This window comes from Myotis nattereri (assembly GCF_964212035.1).
Source record: "Myotis nattereri genome assembly, chromosome: X".
NCBI classification, from domain to species: domain Eukaryota; kingdom Metazoa; phylum Chordata; class Mammalia; order Chiroptera; family Vespertilionidae; genus Myotis; species Myotis nattereri.
The window spans coordinates 16,663,244-16,684,562 of NC_138078.1; the positions used below are offsets into that span (position 1 = coordinate 16,663,244).

The window sequence follows — 21,319 nt, forward strand, 5'->3', positions numbered from 1 at the left end:
AATCACCAGTTCATTCTGTTCATCGGATTATTTATTCACTTGATTCTTAGATTCACTTGTTGATAGATGCATATTTGTTGTTCATAATTTGTATCTTTACCTTTTTCTTCCTCTTCCTCTTCTTAAAGGATACCTTTCAGCATTTCATATAATCCTGATTTGGTGGTGATGAACTCCTTTAGCTTTTCCTTATCTGTGAAGCTCTTTATCTGACCTTCAATTCTGAATGATAGCTTTGCTGGATAAAGTAATCTTGGTTGTAGGTTCTTGGTATTCATCACTTTGAATATTTCTTGCCATTCCCTTCTGGCCTGCAAAGTTTCTGTTGAGAAATCAGCTGACAGTCGTATGGGTATTCCCTTGTAGGTAACTGAGTTTCTTTCTCTTGCTGTTTTTAAGATTCTCTCTTTATCTTTTGCTCTTGGCATTTTAATTATGATGTGTCTTGGTGTGGTCCTCTTTGGATTCCTTTTGTTTGGGGTTCTCCGCGCTTCTTGAACCTGTAAGTCCATTTCTTTCACCAGGTGAGGGAAGTTTTCTGTCATTATTTCTTCAAATAGGTTTTTAATATCTTGCTCTCTCTCATCTTCTGGCACCCCTATAATTCTGATGTTGGTACGCCTGAAGCTGTCCCAGAGGCTCCTTACACTATCCTCGCATTTTTGGATTCTTTTTTCATTTTGCTTTTCCGGTTGGGTGTTTTTTGCTTCCTCGCATTTCAAATCATTGACTTGATTCTTGCGCTCCTCTGTTCTGCTGTCGGGAGTCTGTATAATATTCTTTATTTCAGTCAGTGTATGCTTAATTTCTAGTTGATTCCCCAATATAACATCGAGGGTCTCATTAGTTTTCTTGTAGATCTCATTAAGTTTATCAGCGGCTTCTAAACAGTTCTTGAGAGACCTTAAAAGTGTGGTTCTGAACTCTAGATCTTCCATTGACAATTTTGTCCTGTTTCTTTGTCTCCGCATTTTGTTATGCTTCCTTGGTGCACCCCCTAGTGGTCTTTGTGCGCAGTCTTATAGTTAAATCTTGTAGCTAATTCCAGGGAGGGTTTGACCTCCAGGCCAAGTGGCTATGAGAATCAGCTGTGTCTGCAGTGAGAGAACTTCTGTCCTCTAGGGAGGTGCTAATCTAGCCTTTGCCTGAGGCTATCCGGCAAATGCCTCTGTGCAGGGCTTGGGCGGGGCGGGTCGCACAGGATCAACAGGGTGGGCTGGAGAGAGCAGTTATGGCCGCTCTCAGTCCTGTCCCCAGGGGCTCTGCCTCTCTGAGTCCCAGCACCCGCTGCAAAGCTCGGAGAGAAAGCTGCACTCGCTCTGACCGAAGCCAGGCAGACCCGCTTCTCCCGTTTGAGTCTGGGTCCCTAAAGACTCGCCCGGATCTGGAGCTCAGAGTCTGCGACTCCCTCCCGATTGAAAACGCCAACCGCGCCCTCCGCCGCCAGCCCGCTCCGCGCACTCCGCACCTCAGAATTTGACTTCAGCACTGCGCCTCCTCTGAGTGTTCGTATGCGTTTCTCTTTCCTCCTAGTTGTAGGCCTTCCATTCAGCCAGCGTTCCAGTGGTTTTGGGTGATGTCCGTTCTGTCTTTTAGTTTCACTTTTGAAGTAGTTGTTCAAAGCAGCAAACTCCGGCGTTAACCTATGCCGCCATCTTGGTTCTCCTGGAGTTCTTTATTGACTCCATCCTATGAGAGCATTTGGGTACCGCAGCCCAGGTGATCAGCTGCTGCCTGTAACCCTTGCAAGTCTTGCAGGCACTGTGAGGCTTAATGGGTCTGGGAAAAGCTTTGTTACATAACTGAAAGTATTTGAACATGTCATGATAAGTGCGTGTTTTTTTTCCTCCTACCTGAAAATCACATTGACAACTTTTCTATTACCTGTAAAAAATAAAAAAGGCGAATTTACACATTTTTCTTATTAGTTACCTACAGAGTGTTTATGTTGTTTGTCAGTGAATATCAATTCAACATTTTCTTGGTCGGTGTAAGGGCTGGAGGCAACCTCAAGGGCATACAGAAGCCTACAATATTGCTGGATTTCCACTCGTAAAAATCCCCATACTGCCCTTGATTTGGTCTTAATTGTTTTCAGTTCTAGTCATAATTGACTTCCTCGAGATTATGGTTTTTAATGCCTTGACTTACTGGGTTTTGCTGTCCTTGAATCTGAAACACTTTGTGACTGATGGAGGAGTTGGTTCTGATATTAGTATCTTGTCTTTAGTTGTTCAACAAGAACTTTGGCTCTTTCCACAGCATATTATCAGTGAGATTTATATAGAGAAAAAATTCCTTCTGTCCATTAGTAACTACGTTTTCAAACTTTCATGGCTGATACCTAGTCCATGTTTACTTGCAGTATCATTAACAGCTGCTTCTCTTTTCATCCAAGGACGTTTCCTTAAGGCTAAGGTGTTGTGAGTTGAGAGGATTAAGTACGGATTCTCTAATGAGTACATTGTCTATTTCTGCTGGGTTTGTTACCTCTTTCTGGATATCGGTATAGTAGAACTTGCTCCCCCTTTGCTTCTTTCTGAACCTGGCCATCCCAGATTGTTCCCTAGATGTTCTCAGACTCTGAGGGGCTAGACTCCTCTTCTAGATATCTCTAAAATCCTTATCTGAGGGGCTGAATCAGTCTCAGGATCAGCAGTTTTCAAAAGTCTGGTGACTCTTAGAGACTTGTAGGAGCGATCTGGAAAGTCACTGGAGCAGCCGTGGGCAAACTACGGCCCATTTGAAATGAATAAAACTAAAAAAAAAAAAAAGACCGTACCCTTTTATGTAAAAATGTTTACTTTGAATTTACATTAGTTCACACAAACACTCCATCCATGCTTGTGTTCCGGCCCTCTGGTCCAGTTTAAGAACCCATTGTGGCCCTTGAGTCAAAAAGTTTGCCCACCCCTGCACTGGAGACTTACCCCAGCTTCATAGAGAACATTAAGAAATGCACATTTCTCTACAAGAAAAAGAGAGGAAATAGAGCAGCCACTGGAAGCTTCTCGCTTGGCAAAAGGGGAGCGGTGTTGACAGAATCTGTACACCCAGGTGATTTACTGTCATTTGCTTCTAATAAATACACTATCCAGAAGTTCAGGGCCAAATGGCACTAAGTGAATTATCAATGGGTTCTTTTACAGGTCAGAAGGCTAAATAAAAATACAAGAGAAGGGTACAAATTGTATGTCCGCGATAGAAGGAACTTCACAAGATGTTCCAGAGCCTTTTGTTTTATTTATGGGATTTTAATTATTGAAGCTGTTTTTCTTTGAGCTTCCCTCTGCTTATTTATTATTCCTAAATTTTAGTTTAGGATTGAGTGAATTACCTGAAATTTCCTTGCTCAGGGTGTTTTCAGATCATTCAGTAATGTTTTGTGGTGTTAGATATTTGTTAGTGATAGGATATAAACTGAAAGACTGGGTCATGCTTACCTGTGGTTCTACCAAGTGACATCTGAAAAGCTCTCTCCTAAGAGTCACTGGCAGCATGTAAAAATCGAAATCCATGGATCCTACACCCAGAGATTCTAATTCAGTTGTAAAGTAGAGTTTAGGAAGCTCAACTTTTTAGAAAGTCCCCCAGATAATTCTGATATACAGGTAAGTTTGAAATCCCCTGTCCTGGGCATTCTGAACACATCAGTTGAGTGGTTTCTAAATAAAAGAGAATTGAACACAGGGTGAAGTCCAGAGGGAACAATTGGAGGACAAGAATATTCTTATAGTCATTAGGGGAACAATCACATGGGAAACTTCCATAAATGTTAATTTAACATATATATAAGTCACTTCTCACTTTATAAGTCGGAGTGAAATTGCTTTCTTCTGACTTGCTGTTCAAGGGTGACTTGCTATAAAAATGAATTGAAAATTTGTGAGATCCAGAGGGCAAATATATTTATTCAATTTGGACCAAAGCCAGGACACTAGTACATATTACCGTCAAAAGTCCTGTGAAAAACAACAGTCCTCCCACACAGTTATATTATTGAGAATGGACTCTAAGTATTGTCTGTCAACAAGTGCCCTGGGACTGGCGTCTGAAATTTTTATTGTGTGTAAACTCTTCTTTACTGTCAGTAGCAACCTTTTCTTCACTGAGATTGTTTTACCATTTCTACTTCAAAGCCTATATTTTAAGGGTTGTACTTGGATGGTGGTTTGTTTTTTTGTGGTTTTTTTAATACGTTTTTATTGATTTTACAGAGAGAGGAAAGGAGAGGGAGTGAAAGAAACATCAGTGAGAGAGAATCATTGATGGGCTGCCTCCTGCATGCCCCCTATTGGGCAACCCGGGCATGTGCCCTGGCCAGGAATCGAACCGTGACCTCCTGGCTTATAGGTCGACACCCAAACACTGAGCCACACCAGCCAGGCATCTGGATGGTAATTTTAATTTTTCTTTGAAACTTGGCAATTTGACTTGGGAAAAACACACAAATTATTGGAAAGAGGTTTATTTATTTTTATGGTGTAAAGTAGCTCTTGTCAAAGCTTTTTCCTATGCTTGGCTTTCAAACAAAGGTTTACAGGCCATTAGTCCATAATGTGAATTGACCCCATTTGGTATTTTCCCCTTTTCTTTAAAATGGTAAAGAACTGTTATTCACTTTGGTGAAGTGTTTACTGCCTCTTCACTGTAACTACATAACATTTTAAAAATCTTATTTCTGTGGGACTTTGGCATTATTATTGTAACTGCTGCAGAATGTACACAGATGGCATAATAGATCCAAAGGAAGTTTTAGAGGAACATAGTGGCAATGTATAAAGTAAAAATCCATTTCCACAATGGCAGCACATTATAGTCCCATTTGACCGCATCATCCCATGGGGCCTTGGCCTCAGTAGGAATAAATATACAGTTTGGGGGAGATATGAATCGGTTCAAGTTTTTGCCCAGTTGTTTCAATTAAGTCTGCTTTAAAAATGCAGGAGGAAAAAGGAATCTCTTTTCTCAACTGAGCCTCTTTTATTTATTCAGCAACAGTAAAAACAATATATATTTCCTATTATGTGTTCAATGCCACCCCAGATGTCAGAGGAGCAAAGGCGGCCAATGCTCCCTGCCCTGGAGGAGCTGAGAGTCATGAAATAATTGACCATTGGGGACAGACAGATTCAGCAGCAGCTAAGTGTGATAAACTGCCAATCTGGTCAAATTTTGTTTTAGATTTAAAGACAGGGAGCCACTACCTACCTTTTTCAAATAGATTTTATTTTTTAGGACAGTTTTAGGTTCACAGCAAAAATGAATTGAAGGTAAAAAGATTCCCCATGTACCCTTTTGCCCCCACATATACATAGCCTCCCTCATTATAAACGTTCCCCACTCCAGTGGGATATTTGTTATAGTTAATGAACCCGCATTGACACATTATCCTCCACAGTTCATAGCTTACCTTAGGGTCCACTCTTGGTGTTGGACATTCTGTGCATTTGGTCAAATGTCTCCACCATTATAGTATCGTACAGAATTGTGGGAAACTGTTTACCGAACCCTACTCCATGCGAGTCGTGGAAGGAAACACTCAACACAGAATAGTTTCACTGCCCTAAATATCATCTGCACTCCCCTTACTCATTCTCCCTTACCCCAGCCCTGGCAACCATTGATCTTCTTACTGTCTCCATAGTTTTGCCTTTCCCAAAATGTTATGTGCAGTTGACCCTTGAACAACAACAATGGTTAGGGGTGTGGATCCCACACACAGTTGAAAATCCACGTGTAGCTTTGACTCTCCCAAAACTTTACTAGTAGCCTACTGTTGACTAAAAGCCTACCAATAACATAAACAGCCTATTAACACATATTTTGTGCATTTCAAACCCAAGTTGTTCAAGGGTCAACTGTAGTTGGAATCAGACAGTATGTAGCCTTTTTAGATTAGCTTCTTTTACAAAGCTGCACTTATTACGTCTCCTCTATGTCTTTTCAAGGCTCTATAACTCATTTCCTTTTAGCGCTGGATAATATTCCATTGTCTGGATTTACCACAGTTTATCCATTCATTTACTGAAAGACGTTTTGGTTGTTGTCAAGTTTTGGCAATTATTAATAAAGCAGCTATAAACATCTGTATACAGGTTTTTGTGTGTACATAAATTTTCAGATCCTTTGGGTCAATACTAAGTAGTATGATTGCTGGATCCTATGGTAACGGTATGTTTCATTTTGTAAGAAACTGCCAAACTGTCTTCCAAAGTGACTATACTATTTTACTTTCCCACTGACAGTGAATGAGAGTGACTGTTGCTCTACAACCTCGTTAGCATTTGGTGTTGTCAGTGTTCCGGGTTTTGGCCATTCTAATAGGTACATAGTGATATCTCATTGTTGTTTTAATTTGCATTTCCCTGATGACATATGATGTGGAGCACCTTTTTATATGCTATTTTCCATTTGTGTATCTTTGGTGAGGTGTTTTTGGCCCATTTTTTATCGGCTTGTTTGTTTTCTTATTGTGTTTTTTAACAGTTCTTTGTAGATGTTGGATAATGGTCCTTTATTGTTATTACAGTGAATTTGAACTGTTTATGTCTTTTGCAAATATCTTCTCCCAGCTTATGGCTTGTGTTTTTATTCTTTGAACACTAATTGCCATTTCACTTTGGTGTTTGATGTTTCCTTATTTCTAAACAAACAAACAAACTCCACTTTTTTTCTGTTCCTGTTCTCTTACCAGCAGCTTAGCTCCTCTTATTCTGTGCCACCTATTTGTAGCAAGGTGGTATATTAGTTTGCTAAGGCTGCCGTAACAAAATACCACAAACTGGGTGGCTTAACCAACAGAAATGTATTTCCTGACAGATCTGGAGGCTAGAAGTCTGAGATCAAGGTTTTGGAAGGGTTTGTTTCTTCTGAGGCTCCTCTCCTTGGCTTGTAAATGGGCCATCTTCTCCATCTTCACATGGTCTTCCCTCTATATGTGTCTGTATCCTAATCTCTTCTTCTAAGAACACCAGCCCTGTTGGTTTAGGTCCCACCCTGGTGACCTCATTTTAACTTAATTACCTCTTTAAAAGCCCAATCTCCAAATATAGTCACATTCAGAGGTACTAAGGGGTTAGGACTTCAACCCCCCCCCCATTCAATACGAATTGGTGGAGGAACACAATTCAGCCCATAACAGATGGTCTTTGTGAATTGTTTTCTGTAAACCCCTTTGAACATGTGGCATTTGTCTCTCCTAGAATTGAACGCCAGGATTTAGAATTCTGTGTTGAAGAAAGGAATTGGAGCTACATAATAAAGGTTAGCATAAAGATGGTGCTTTAACCTTGGCCATATGAAAAGCATCTGTTAGGAAGCTCAGTTTCTCAATGGAGTCTCTTTAGGCCCAGAACGACTATTCTTGCAAAGGGATATGAGCAGCCTAGAGTGCCTTGCCTACCGAGCAGTGCCTGTCAGGTTGCTCTGCTCTTCCCTCCTCTCAGCCAGAAATTTCAGACACTTCCCCTTTTGAGCTTTGTCTTACCTGCTTGCTTTACCCGTTTTTTTTCTTAAACTTTTCAATTTCATGCTCTTCTGTCCTTACTTTATGCCTGCTGATAGCATCTCTAGACATTTGTTGTTTTCATTAGTGTCACCCAGGACTAAGCTGTCCCTTTGTAAGGTACTTTGTAGTTCCTGTCATCCTTTCAAATGTCTATCATGGGTCCTTGCAACAAACAGCCTTCTAGGGTAGCAGTGGATTGTGCCCCATTGTATTGATGAAGAAATTGAGTTGTGTAATATAACTTCCTTTGCATTCTCATAGCACCCTGTGGGTGAGTGCCCTTCTCATAGAACTTACCCTGTATCCTGAATTGTTTTGACTTTCTCTTCCACTGAGTTCATTGAGACACAGGACTGTATCTTATTTATCTGTGCTTTGCCTATTGGAGCCAGCTCACTAAATTTTGGTGAGAGAATTCTTAGTGGAAAATAAGCCTCACAAGCAATTTTAAGAATTTTGGAGGAATTCGTCCTATTGAAGCAATTCTGTCTATGAATGGAGGGCAATGTGCAGTAAAATTCTAGAACCTCCTATATTGCTTGGCTTGACTCACGTGTGCCATGGATTAATGCCACAAAATTTCTTTGGCATTTTCATATTTAATATCTGTCATTTCAACACTTTGTGAGTGATATTAAAGACATGTGACATAGTATCTCTCATTTTGCTGATGCCACATTTGAATTGAATCAAAAGAATGTGAAATCACTTAACTACACAGATACGGGGTCCTGTTCTCTGTTCACCATCAGCTAAATACATTCATATAATGGTGATAATTGTCTTACTTTGTGGAAAATAGAGACCTAAAAGAGAGACAACAGCTAGTATGAAAAGTGAAGGAATCTTAAGAAGTGATAATTTTTTTTAGCCAGAAAATAAGGTTTATGGAAGAAATTATATGCTTTAGCGTACATGAATATTTGGAGCTTTGTAAAGGTCTCAAAACAAGTCCTACTCAGTGTTAAGGATTTCTACTTTATTTCTTGAACTGCTAACATGAAAGCAGGAGAGTTTTATTATTGATAGAAGTAGTACTGAAATAAAAGTAGCAGAGGAGTCCTTTCTAAGCCAGTTGACATTCTTAGAATTTACTTTGTTAAAACCTTACAAGGTGTTAGAAAGAAGCCTGTGTCAGAGCCTGTCTGGTCCAGTTCTTCTTTTATCACTTTTTTAAGCCCATGGGTTAGTCTATTGAAAAAAAATTGTTGGATTTTAGAAATGAGCCTCTTCTCTGTTTTTAATAACTAATAACAGGTAAAACACACACAAAAACAATTCACACCTATCAAGTACATACGGTAGAAAGTCACTTAAGCACCAACCAATTCACGCTTAAAATCATATTTTTTATAATTGTGGAAAAATTCTTTAGAAAAATAAATATTGAAATGGGTAGCAAACCCTATTTTCCTTTTGCTCATTTTCTTGCAAATAAAAATGATCTTAGGTTTGTTTTAAATTATTCCTTTGATTAGTTTAAGGGGATTTTTCTCAGAGGGAACTAACGCACGCTGCAGTTCAGAACATAATTAGCTGTCTGTTTATGACCGGGAAGTGATTGTGGAAGCACAAAGAAGTTTGATAATAGAAAAAGTGGCTCCCATAATCCTGGGCTTCTGGGGCTTTTTGCTGTAGATGTTATTGTTAGATATACATAGTTTTAATCTTCAATGACTTAGGGAAATATTGACAACATAATGTTAAAGTCCAAAACTAAGTAGCCGTTATGATTCAAATTTGTAGTTTATATGCAAGGTGGAAAAATTAGGAAGAAACACTCGAATTATTTATAGTTGTTATCTCTGCATGGATTATAATCTTTATTTTCTCCTTTATATTTGTATGTCCTACTTTCTAAATTCTATAATCTGAGCATGTATTGCTTTCACAACAAGAAACAAATTGTAAGCACTCAAATTTTACAAAGAAATGCCTTACTCAACTTACAATAATTCTTCAAATAATTTAACAGTTGAGTGAGAAAATCACATACAGATGACCCCACACCAGCTTTTTTCCTCCATGCCTTCTCCCTCCACCCCCCACCTCACACACACACACACACACACACACAAGTCAAACCTAAGACCGTGTTACTCAGAGTGTGATCAGTAAACCAGGAGCAGAGGCATCACCTGGGAACTTGTTAGAAATGCAAAATAGCAGGCCCTCCCCAGACCCACCGCATCAGTATCTGCATATTAACAAGATTCCCAGGTGATTAGGCACATTAGTTTGAGAGGCGATGATCCAAGATACTCTCCCATCTTAATACCTAAAGCCTACTTCAATTTTATTCACCCATTGATTCGAGCTATCCTTTTGTCCAAACTTCAAAATGACAAATGTGCAGACTACAGAAGGCCTACCCAGGTTTAAAGTAGAGTTGGTATGACAGCCTGGTCTTTTGAAATATATTCTGTGATTAAGCTTAAAAATGTAGTGGCCTAAACTGGGACTGATGGGGGCGAGGCAAGAAAGCATGAGTACTTCCACTTCGTTTCTTCTTAACCAGAAGGAACAAGGGAGAAGTAAATGAGGGTTTTCAAAATGGCTTTCAGCTTCTCAAGATCAGTGGCTTATAAAAGAGAGACCTGGAATGCATTTCTACATCCACTTCATATGATGGCCACTCTATATGTGCCCAGAGGCAAGTTTCACCCACTCACCACATTCGAGCCTCATTGATTTAGCTCGTCTGTAAAGATTTCAAGGCATTGAACTAAATTTTTTTAGAAATGAAAACAAAATTCTGTTTCTTATTTTGCTACTAAAAGGTTTACCTTGGAATTTACTTTTCCTGGTGTTGCTGACTTTTCTGTTTTTATGCTCAGAACAAGAATAATAAAGGTGACATTTTTCAGCAGCAACATGGAGCCTCTTCATATGACTTTGTTTTTCTCTCTGAACACTGCCAGTTTTTATTTCTGTTTTGTTTTTCAATTAAAGATGTCTTTACATTGTGACAGAAGAGAAACTACAGTTTTTCAGGAAATTGTCACTGGAGTTGCTTTGCCCATAAGTGTAGGTGTCTTGGCTCTGTCCATTTTCTGTTTTCCTCTTTAGGATAGCTAAAGTAGTATATAAAAGTTGTCATATATTTGGGCAACAAACTCTGGATTCTAATAACGTGCCTTTCTTTAAGCCCATTTCTGTAACTATGCACTCAGCCTTTGCACTTTTATGGTCTTATAGGCATGATAACAGATGTTACTAGTTTTATAAAAGTCCTTTCCTGTTTTGTCTTTTCAGTGGTCAGGTTATTTGTCCCTTTTGTAGTGACAAGTATGCAACACAAACAAGGGCACCAATGGTGAAGTCTATAGGTGATAATGCCACAGTTGATGGTCTTCATCTGCAAAACATTTTTTTTTTTGAGTGCAGAGAATTGGGAAAACCTGATAAGATTCTTTTCCTGTACTTTAAAAAATATACTCCTGTCACCAATGAGGAAAAAAATATTAAGCAATTTTCCAGCAGTTAGACCATAATGCGAGCTAATCACTTTATTTTGAAGAAAAGCATTTTTTAAACAGTTGAGCTAGTAAATTTACTTTTAAAATGTATTGTGCTTACACAGTAGATGGTTTTATTTCCATGATGTTTTTTACTACATAATTACACATCTTAATTACATAATTACTATCATAATTATTATGTAATTGCATGTACTTCCACTAATTACAAAATCAGGAAGTGTAATTATCTAGTAAAAACTTTATGAAATTTCATGCACTAAAATTACTTGAAAGGCTATTCCAGTGGTCTACTGGAAGGCTTTCTGTGGTTAGCCTTCCTCCTGACTTTAGTTTAGAGGTTGAACCCAGAGGCCAGTACAAGGACAACAACCATAAACAGAACAACACTAAACTGAGTGTTGTGGAAGCGCTTGAATTTTTTGTGATGATGGAATTGTGATGAGAATAATATATTATGTTTGATGTAGGTATCAAAGAAACTTTTGGTGGGAAGGGCAGTTCTTTCTTAGGAAAGAAATACTTAATAGAATTGACAATCGAGGCATTTAGGTTACAAAACAGCCAGGCCTTCTATAATTCTATAATATGAATAGCTTGCTTACCCTATCTCTGCCTTTAAAAGCAAAATAATGTTACTATTTAAAATTTTGTTTCCTTAGTTTGAAGAGGGCTTTTTTTTCCCCAGTTTGTGTTTATTTACTAATATAGGAGCAAACATATCAACAGAGCATAATTTTTTTCTCCTGCTACTTGATGTCAAAAGCAGCTTTTGAGACATAAACATACATGCACAAACATGTAACATCAGACCCTAAATAAAGACAGAAGGTTTAATTCAATAAAGCTATGATGCCTTTACCTTTCAAAACGACATGCAAATTGCACAGTAAAACAATAGTCATGACAGCAAATTAGATATGACATCTAAATTACACTACAAAGAGAAATACCAGAACCATTTTTGGTCTGTAGGAGTCTATTTTAGCCCAGGTTTAAAACCCAGTCTTTATTGTCTAAGTAGGGTAATGTTGTGTAAAGACTAATTGGAGAGCTTGGTTGAATTAATTGCAGATTAATTAGGAAGAAAGGGCTTATAATACTCATGACAGAAAGGAGAGAAGATCCTTTAAGTATCATGATAGAATGTGCTATAAGTTTTAGGAATAGTAAATTATTGATATTTGTATAACATCTACAATGCTCTGTTCTAACATTACCTAAATAAAGGTTTAGATACAGTTATACTAAATGTTCTTCCCCTCATAATTCGTGCTTTTCACTTTTGAGTCAGCTACTTAACATGTATATTAGTTACTTCTTTTTAAAACGCAGTCTTTTTTATATTTGACATCTTAATTCTTTAATTACAACTCCAAGGTGGTAACACCAAGAATCATAATTTTTCAGAAACTTGAGTAAAATGATATTTGTGACGGAAGACTAAAGGCCTGTAGTGTTAAGAGCAGATGACATTCCCTTTTTTTTTTTTTTTTTTTTTTTTTTTGCTAAAATCTTTCTAAAGAAGCACTCTTTGTGGTTTTATCACTTATTGACTTTGTGACTTTTTTACAGCAGCTAAAATTAGTAATAAATAATGACTTTTAAAAAGTTCATGAAAGATATGAAAACACAACCCCACTTTCTTCAAGCAAATTCGAGAATTTGTAGTCATCCAGAATTGTCTCATGCTCTCGGGGATATTTGGGATTGAAACATGTTTAGTCTAATTCTAGTGTTTTTCTGTAGTGGTTTGAGATTATTCTTAAGTTGTATATCCTCTTCCTCTTTGGAATCTTCGCTTAGCCCAGAATTTAGTTTCTCCATCATTTCTTATTTGCCTTTACTCTGTTCTGATAACATTTCTTTTCAGAAGTGCTTATGCTCCCTTCATGAAACAACACTTACCTCTCATGCGTCTTCTTAATCTTTTATTTGTGTTTTTTACCGATTGCATGTGCCACATCAGAATAGCCTTTAATTTTTCAAAGTTAAGTGTTTTTGCTTAGTCCTCACCTTTCGAATTACAGTGCAGATTTCATTTTTGAACTGGCTTAATGTTTAAACTGACTGGGTTTTTGTTTTGTTTTGCTCTGTTTTCTGGCTTTTCATGGACTTTAGCATATGTTTTTATTATTCTCTGTAATTCTTTAAATTTTTAAAAATTATGTAAGGGAGTCACGCATAACTTTTGAAGTTTAATTGTGTCCTTGTGATGTCTCCAGTTACTCACTAGCCCCAGGCCCAGATCTGGTGTTGATTTGCATGCGATTAGCCAGTGCCCATTTATTGTTTTATGCTGTACTATCATGTCCATATAATGGGTGCTACCCGTCATATGCACAAAACACTCATCATCAATTTGACCCATTCTTAGAGTAGTTTGTCCTATAGTTGTCATGAATTTATTCAGATCCATCAGTATTCTCTTACCTTGTGGCCAACAGGATGGTAACTAGACTGAATTAGTAGCCTGTCATTGAGTTCAATTGAATTAACATTGATTGCATTCTCTCCATTAAAGGCCCTGGGAAACCTTTATCCCCTTAGCGTGTGAGCCCTGCTAGCCTCAGCACCTCCCTTAAAGCTTAGGGCTTAACCCAGCTGTGGTCACAAAAAGATAGGTTTGCCGGCAATTTAGAGACTGATATACTTTTCTCGTTTTAATAAATTATCGTAAAACCTAAATTGAAAATAGGATTTTTTTTAAAGCAGGTCTGTGTAACCCTGGTGTTCTCCGTTTCTCCCTTCTTCACACCCTGCCCCCCAAAATTAATTCAGCCTGTGTTTGTTGAATAATATGTAAAGGACACAAGTATAAGCAAGACCTGGCTTTAGAGGTAATAATAGTTCTGATTGTTTCTTATTCAGGCATTCACCTCTAAGCACCTATTCTTTATAGGACTTTACTCTTTGTGGAGAACATTCCCATCCATTATCTTTTACTTTTCCCATTGGATAGGGGCAGTTGACATTTTTCAGATGAAAAAACAACCTCAAAGAGTTGAAATGACCCTCCCGAGGTAGCAAAGCTGGGGGGTGTGGGAGCCCAGCTTTCTTTCTTCTGTGTCACAGCTGCCTTGTTCTTAATCTAGTAAGTACGGAAACTTCAACCTGAAGGACATAAGTCTAATACAAGGGAGTGGCGTGAAGTGCCGTGGGATCTCCACATACAGCTGAGGGAAGGAGTCCTGGTGGAGATGGACTCTCAGTTAGGCCTTGAAGAGTGAATAAAATTTTACTAATGAACAAAATAAACTGACAAACAAAAGGTCCAGAAGCATGGAACAAACTGACAGATCTCAGAGGGGAGGGGTTGGGGGAGACAGGAAGAGATTAACTAAAAAACATATATTCATATATGTATAGCCCATGGACACAGACAATATATGGGGAAGGCCTGGTGAGGCAGGAACTGGATGGAGGAGGGCAAATGGGGGACATCTGTAATACTTTCAACAATTTTTAAAAAAAGAGTGAATGAGCCCGGCAGGTATGCTCGGTGGATTGAGCGGCATCCCATGGACCAAGAAGTCATTGGTTCTATTCTCGGTCAGGGCACATGGCTGGGTTGCAGGCTTGATCTCCAATAGGGAGTGTGCAGAAAGCAGCAGATCAATGTTTCTCTCTCATCGTTTCCATCTCTCTCTCTCTCTCTCTCTCTCTCTCTCTCTCTCTCTCTAAAATCAAGAAAAACATATTTTAATAAAAAGAGTGAATGAGATTTTAATAGGCACAGATGCACTTAGTTTGAGAGTAAGTTTTGTCTTTCTTGCTGTTCTTTAAGTGCCCTATTGCTTATCTAGCTTTTATAAATCAAAAGCCCTCATTTGACAAATGCATGATGATTTTATTTTTTTATTTTTTTAATATATCTTATTGATTTTTTTTTTTTTAGAGACAAGAAGGGAAAGGGATAGAGAGAAACATCGATGAGAGAGAAACATCGATCAGCTGCCTCCTGCACACCCCCCACTGGGGATGTGCCCGCAACCAAAGTACATGCCCTTGACCAGAATCGAACCTGGGACCCTTCAGTCCGCAGGCCGACACTCTATCCACTGAGCCAAACTGGTTAGGGCTGCATGATGATTTTAAATCATATTTGAATTGGAGGTGTAATCAAAAAGTGCTTATTATGAGGCTGGCCTATACAAAGCTTTAAAACCAAGGCTAGAGGCTGGAAGGCTGTTCTCTATTCACTCCCCACTATAACCACTGGTGCTACTTTAAAAGAAGTTGACTCCATACTGCAGGATACATCTGTCAGAAGTGTATCAAAAGTGTTTTCTTATGTTAAATAATTTAATTCAGAATATGATAATGTAAGTATTTTGACACACAAAAAAACATTACATACTGTGATTTATCCACTTATCTTAAAACAGATGTCTTTAAAATAAAGAAGTATGATAAGACAAAACAAAACAGAAATAGGAATTAAAAGAGATGAATGACAGACTGAACTAGTTTTATTTAGAGGATAAAAATAAAGTCCTGCTAGCATTATGACCATAAAATATAAAAATGTTTTTACTTGAAGCATGATTAATTTTTTACTATCATATGGCGAACATTTAGACTTGTAAGACCTATTTATAAAGTCATTTTTGTTGCTAAAATAATTCTCATGTTTTATTCGTATATTATATATTATCTTGCCAAAAAATGTAGATGCTGAAAAGTCAGTAAAATCCAAGATAAAAGACAGAGGATCTAAACCTGAGCCCATCTTCAGGAAATTATTCAATAGAGCACAGTCTGGTCTCTCGGTGAAGGCTCTACCACTTTTAACAAATGCGCCACAGTGAATTTATTAGTATGCTACAAAGAAATTTTCAAAATAATTAAGACTAAACTACACTTGTCAAAATAAATGAATGAAATACAATCTTGAATCATCCTTCTTCACTTATTGCTCATTTGCATAATTCAGTAACTTACACGTGAGTCTTTCAGTTATTGGTGAGAATTAGCAAGGTTCTGCTATTCCTTGTTGCATGGGCAGAATTGCACTGCCATGCAATTAGCTATTCGAGGCAGGGACTAACGGGAAACACCAAAGAGCACAGCAGAATCTAAAGAAACAAGGCAGGGGATCTAAAGACAAGAGACAATCAAAGACACCCAACAAACTCAAGCTGGTAGACCACAGGGAATTTTGAATGAAGCCTCTTAATTTATTTTGAGAATAAGAAATCAGTAGTATGAGAGAAATCTCAACAAGATTAGCTGACTAAGCCTACTTAAAAAAAAATATCTCTATAGTACATAGTGCGCCAGGTTAACCACTCCTGTTTGTTAGTCTGTATACAGCTCAACAAATAGCCGGCAAAGCCTTTCATGGGTATATAGTGCTTTCCATTCAGGTTTTCTCTCTTTGAAGGAGGTCGTTTATATCAATGAGATCTGTAGATGCAAATTGCTCTCCCTATATATGAGGGGTCATTCCTTTCACAGCAGACTTGCTCATCTCTTTCATAGAGGTTTTGTTATTTTTCTACTGCTCCCAAAGGAATGATGGGAACACCCCCACCCCTATTGGGCCCCCATCTAACTTAGCCTCCAGATCTTTTCCCTGCAATTCTGTGAAACTTTTGTGTGCTGATCTTTGGGAACAAAACAAGCTGTTAGCAGCAGCCTTTAGCCCTGAATCAGGAAACTTCTTTCCTTCGTTCAACCTGAAATATCATCTCTTTGATTTGCCTTTTTTTTCTCACCTAATTCTAAGGAAATCTATTTGTCATTGCAGCAGAATGTCACTGTAACATGCTAAGGCATGTGGGAAATTCTTGGAAGCAATGTCCTAAAAATGTCGTTTTTAGTTTGACTCCCAAATGATATAAGCTCATAAAAATTAGAGGAACAGAAAAGTAAAGGGATCGATTTAAAGTTAGCTATGAAAACCTAACTTCTGATCCCATTACTGAAGTGGAAGGAAAGATAATATTTATCTTTTGCCTAAGCTTTTGAAGAATCATACAAACATTCCATACGTTTTAGCTTTAGTGTTCAGGAGTCTTAGGAAGAAGGGGTTTTAGTCACACTGTTTGAGCACTCTGTAAATATTTGTTGTCTTGTTCCTTCTGCTAGCATTTGTTGAGCAACAAGGGCATTGACCTGAGCTCCTGAAAGGAGTGGTTAAAAGCCCTCTCTCTCTGGCCCTGGCTGGTTTTGCTCAGTGGATAGAGCATCAGCCTGCAGACTGAAGGGTCCCAGGTTCGATTCTGGTCAAGGGCACATGCCCGTGGTTGCGTGCTCGATCCCCTGTGGGGGGCGTGCGGGAGGCAGCCGATCAATAATTCTCTCTCATCATTGATGTTTCTATCTTCCCCTGTCCCTTCCTCTCTGAAATCAGTAAAAATATATTTTTTAAAAATAAATAAAATAAAAGCTCTCTCTCTCTGGAGTCAGAAAGTTCAAATTTTGGCTTTCCACCTCTTGCTAGATAAATAATCTTGGGGAATGTGACTTACCCTCCTGCTGCCTCATCTGTACAGTGGCAATGAGAAGAGCACCTGTCTCATAGGGTCTAAATTAAACAGGATAATATTGAAACAGTGATATGTGAAATGCCTAGAACAGTGCCTGGTGCATAGTAAGCATGCAATAAGTGTTGGTTGGTTTTATTACTTCTGAGAATAACGCTTTGTCCAATCCATTTAATATTATGGTTACTGTATCTGAATTGGTTTCTATAGCCTCTCATTGGCCATGTTTTGTTCATATTTGTGTCTCCAGCATCTAGCATAGCACCAGGCATATTTTAAATGGTTGGTTCTTATTTACTGAATGGTTACAGCATGAAAAAAGTATGGTCCCTACTCTCAGGGAGCTTAAAATTGATCTTGATAACTGTTTTTTAGTTTTCTTATCAAAATAGCGTTTATGTCAGAAGTATATTAGAAAGGATGAATTTATCCTCATTATTAATAATAATGGAAGGGGTTGCAACACAAGTAATCTACATATGATTAGCATTTTGTTTAGCTATGTTCCTTTGGCATGTGTTCCATTAATATTAAACAATTAGTAATAACTCTTGGCTCTTTTCTGAGGAGGGTAAAAAAAATAGTTGTATTTGTGTGCAGAAAGTCAGCCAAACCATATCCCCAAATCATGTACCTTTTAGCAGAGTACTTTTTTTAACATTTGGAAACTGTATTTTTTAATCACAGTTTACCTTTGATATTATTTTGTATTAGTTTCAGGTGTACAGCATAGTGGTTAAATAATCATATACTTTACAAAGTGTTTCCCCCCGATATTTCAAATATCCCCTGGCACCATACACAGTCATACAATATTGTTGACTATATTCCCTATGCTGTACTTTACATCCCCATGACTGTTTTGTAACTGCCAATTTATACTTCTTAATCCCTTCACCTTTTTCACCCAGTTTCACAACCCCCCTCCCCTCTGGTACCCATCAGTCTGTTCTCTGTATCTATGTCTGTTTCTATTTTGTTTGTTCATTTATATTGTCCTTTAGATTCTACATATGGGGGGGCAAAAGTAGGTTTACAGTTGTTCATATGGAAAATGATACAAGAATAAACCCTGTGTTTCTCAGACTTACAACTGTAAACCTACTTTTGCCCCAACCTGTATAAGTGAAATCATATGGTATTTGTCTTTCTCTGACTGACATTTCATTTAGCATAATACCCTCTAGGTCCATCCATGCTGTCACAAATGGTAAGATTTTATTTTGTTATGGCCAAGTGATATTCCATTGTAGATATGTATCACCGCCTTTTTATCCACTCATCTATTGATGGACACTTGGGTTGCTTTCATAGCTTGGCTATTTGAAATAATTCTGCAGTGAACATAAGGGTGCATATATTCTTTCCAATTAGTGTTTTGGGTTTCTTTGGACATATACCCAGAAATGGAATCACTGGGTCATAAGGCAGTTCCATTTTTAATTTTTTGAGGAACCTTCATACTGTTGTCTTTATTTCTTTAAATATATTTCTTTTATTGGTTTCAGAGAGGAAGGGAGAGGGAGAGAGAGATAGAAACATCAATGATGAGAGAGAATCATTGATTGGCTGCCTCCTGCGCGCCCCCCACTGGAGATCGAGCCTGCAACCCGGGCATGTGCCCTTGGCCAGAATTGAACCCAGGACCCTTCATTCTATAGGCCGATGCTCTATCCACTGAGCCATACCGGCTAGGACCATACTGTTTTCCATAGTAGCTGCACCAATCTGAATTTCCATCAACCAAGGGTTCCCTTTTCTCCACATTTTGGCCAACACTTGTTGTTTATTGATGTATTGATGATAGTCATCTGGACAGGTGTGAGGTGGTACCTCATTATAGTTCTAATTTGCATTTCTTTGATGATTAGTGACCTTGATTATCTTTTCATATGTATATTGGCCATCTGTATGTCCTCTTTGGAGAAGAGTCTCTTCAAGTTAGCATTGTACTTTTTAAAAAATGTTTATATTGATTTTTGAGAGAGCGAGGAAGTGGGGGAGAGAGAGAGACATCAATTGGTTGCCTCCTGTATGCACCCCTGACAGGGGGCAGGATGAAACCCACAGCCTGGGCATGCGCCCCAAATGGAAATTGAACTGGTGACCTTTTGGTGCATGGGATGACGCTCAACCAACCGAGCCACACTGGCCAGAGCATGTTAGCATAGCACTTCTTAACAAGCAGGGTGTATCTTTTACATTTTTTTAAATGACACGTTCGCAGATGCCACTGCTAAAAGTCTGATTCAGTAGATCTGGGGTGGGGCCCCAGTGGCTGTGTATTTTTAAAAGCTCTTCGGGTGATTCTAATGCACACCCACAGTGTTGAGAATCTCAGAGTTAGTGAAACTCTTCAAACTTTAATATTGCTTCTTGTCAAATATGCATTAACTTTGACTTTGATTTAGAAAGGGAGATTGGGTGGCATCTAGATAACAATTTAAATAGACAATAGAAAGGAAAATGAAGTCAAACACATGAATTATTTCCTAGATAAGGGAATCATTTATGGTGCTATAGGAGCTAATATAGCATCCTAGAATAAAGTGAAGGGGAAAACGAGCTATGTAAAGTAAGCAAGAAGAACCTGGTCTTTGTTGTTTTTTTTTTACAATGAGTAAATAGAAGATGAAATAAATGCATTTCAACAAAATTGGCTATAAATCACATATTATTTTTCCCATTAACTTAAACATCATAAAAGTAGGAAAGAGCCTCCATGGAGGGTAGGGAATCCTTGAGCCTGGATAGGTAACTGGGAAGGTATTGAGGTAGAGGCCAACCCGACCCTGGCATTTAGGCACCTTCACTGTTTGAGTTTCTGGGACTGTTCCCACCTCTGCCTCTTCTGTTTACCTCTGGACTCAGCCAGATAGAGTAGCAATCTGCAGTTGCATATTGTTGCTTGTCCCATGAGGGTTCTGGACAGGGTGGTCATTCTAGAGCAGGGGTGGGCAAACTTTTTGACTCGAGGGCCACAATGGGTTCTTAAACTGGACCGGAGGGCCGGAACAAAAGCATGGATGGAGTGTTTCTGTGAACTAATATAAATTCAAAGTAAACATCATTACATAAAAGGGTACGGTCTTTTTTTTTTTTTAGTTTTATTCATTTCAAACGGGCCGGATCCGGCCCGTGGGCCATAGTTTGCCCACAGCTGTTCTAGAGTCTCTAGAATGACACCTCTGGGTGCCATGGTCATAGCTTGGGCTTACCTCAGGTCTTCAGGCAGGAGAAATAGCTTGGCTGGCCCCACTTCCCAGCTTTGGAGTTTTGGAGCTAGAAAAGAGTCTTAGATCACCCTTGTTTCTGGTTGTTGGGTTTCACATCATTCCCTTTTGCCTAGAAGGAATGAGACAGCACCTCCATGGCACCTGCAGATTAGACGCCCTCCTGGGTCCTTGAGTGGGCTTGGACTCTACCATAGCTAGCTGTCTCCCTCGGCTTGTGAGTTTCCCTTTCCTGTATCACCCACCTCAGTCCAGTTTCTCCTGTTGGTATTCTGTTCAGCCTTTAAGGCAGTGGTTCTCAACCTGTGGGTCGCGACCCCTTTGGCGGTCGAACGACCCTTTCACAGGGGTCGCCTAAGACCATCCTGCAGATCAGATATTTACATTACGATTCATAACAGTAGCAACATGACAGTTAGGAAGTAGCAACGAAAATAATGTTATGGTTGGGTCACAACATGAGGAACTGTATTTAAAGGGCCAGGAGGTCGAGAACCACTGCTCTAAGGCATTCCAGCTAGAAGTGACCTCTGTTCTGCAAACTCCTGCAACACTGTCTTAAGCACCGTCTCTTGTGCATCATAACTCTTTGAGGATGGGACCATG

General features: G+C 38.8%; 1 protein-coding gene across 1 annotated transcript in view; it reads left to right on the plus strand.

The window, feature by feature from the left end:
• POLA1 (DNA polymerase alpha 1, catalytic subunit) overlaps positions 1 to 21,319 on the plus strand; it is a 321,815-nt gene that overhangs the window by 249,069 nt on the left and 51,427 nt on the right. The gene's annotated exons all lie outside the window — the stretch shown is intronic.